Source organism: Paraphaeosphaeria sporulosa, assembly GCF_001642045.1.
Source record: "Paraphaeosphaeria sporulosa strain AP3s5-JAC2a unplaced genomic scaffold CC84scaffold_4, whole genome shotgun sequence".
NCBI lineage: Eukaryota > Fungi > Ascomycota > Dothideomycetes > Pleosporales > Didymosphaeriaceae > Paraphaeosphaeria > Paraphaeosphaeria sporulosa.
In genome coordinates this window covers 30,145-31,725 of record NW_017253363.1, presented here as the reverse complement: position 1 = coordinate 31,725, position 1,581 = coordinate 30,145, and positions in this window count along the sequence as shown.

The following is a 1,581-nucleotide window of genomic DNA, read 5'->3' as shown; positions in this document are numbered from 1 at the left end:
ATCTAAGTCCTTTATGGTAGTTTTATAATATTTAGGGAACTAAGCATCTTGCTTATCCTCTAGTTCTTCTATAGTTAGATATTTATAGGTGGCCGTGAGTCTATCTTTAGGTGGCTAGTATCCTATATCCTTCTTTATCTTTATATATAACGTATATATGTCATTAGAGTATTCTACCTAATGCGATGCTTAATATTCTTAACTACCAGCTAGTTTCTCCTTAGGTTCTTCCGTAGTTACCTTCTTTAGTTGTTCCCTAGATCCCTTCATGGACTAATCCTAACTCTTACTAGGGTAGTTCCGGGCTAAGTGGCCCTTCTAGCCATAGCCAAAATAGGTGCCTTTTTTATGTCGCTTCTCTTTCTATATATCCTTCTAGAAGCTCTTTCCCCTATTTTCCTTATTCATGTTAAGGATTATGGGGTCTCCCTTATTATAGTTTTTCTAGTTTTGGCTATTTACGCCGAAGCCGCTTCCTAACTTATTATCCTACCTCTAGAGGAATAATTTGTCATTAACCTGGACGGCTTACTTAATTATTATAGATAGAGTTATTGGTTTCTCCATCCTAATTATTTTATACCTAATATCTAACTTTAGTCCCTTATAGAACCTTATTATTAGGATCCTTAGATTTTAGTAATCCTATAATAAAGTCCATTATAACACTACCCTATGGTTAGTCTAGAACTTCCACTAGTTGGAGCTGTCCATAAGGAGCATATTAGTTTAGTTTATTTTAGTAGTAGTTGGTATAATCCTTTAGTACATCTATAACTATTTACTATACTCTAGGGAAGTAGTAATCCCTTATAAGCCATTCTAAGGTCCATTCTATTCCTTAGTATCCGTATGCCGGTGCCTTATAGAATCGTTGGGTAAATTCTTATTATATCTTAGGTGGTATGTATGTACGACCGAAAACTTTAAATAGCCTATCCTTGTAAGTTATTCCTTTAGGAAGGTAGGCTAGATTCTTATTACTTTTCTTAGTCTCTTCTTATATCCATTTTATCCACTCGTTTACGTAAGCTTCTATAGTAGCAGCCAGCTTAGGTGTATTATAGATAATGGTGCCGTCTATATTAAATTAGAGTAGCGTTCCCGAGACTTCTACTTTTCCTTAAAGGTCTGGTCTCCTACTTAAGGTATCCGCCCTAAGGTTCTCCGTCCCTTTGTAGTAGATAATCTTAAAGTTATAGGTTAATAGTATTATTGCCTAGTGTGTTTGTCGTCCCATTAGAGTCTTAGTGGTTATGAAACCCGTAAGGTTCTTATGGTCTAAAAAGACGGGGGTTTAAAACTTGGCTCCCTAGAGATATACTCTTCATTCTTTAAAGGCCATAATAATGGTAAGCATTTCCTTGTTATGGATTTTATAGTTCAGTTCCGCTTTTACCATTTTATAAGAGTAATAGCTCACTGGGTGTCATTCGTCCATTTTGGGGTCCCTTTAGATTAAGTAAGCTCCTATGGCGAAGTTTAATACGTCTGTTTCTAAAATGGCTGGTTGGTCTGGATTAAATATTCTTAGGATAGGTTCTCTTGAGAATGCTTCTTTTAACGTATCTATTACCTTTT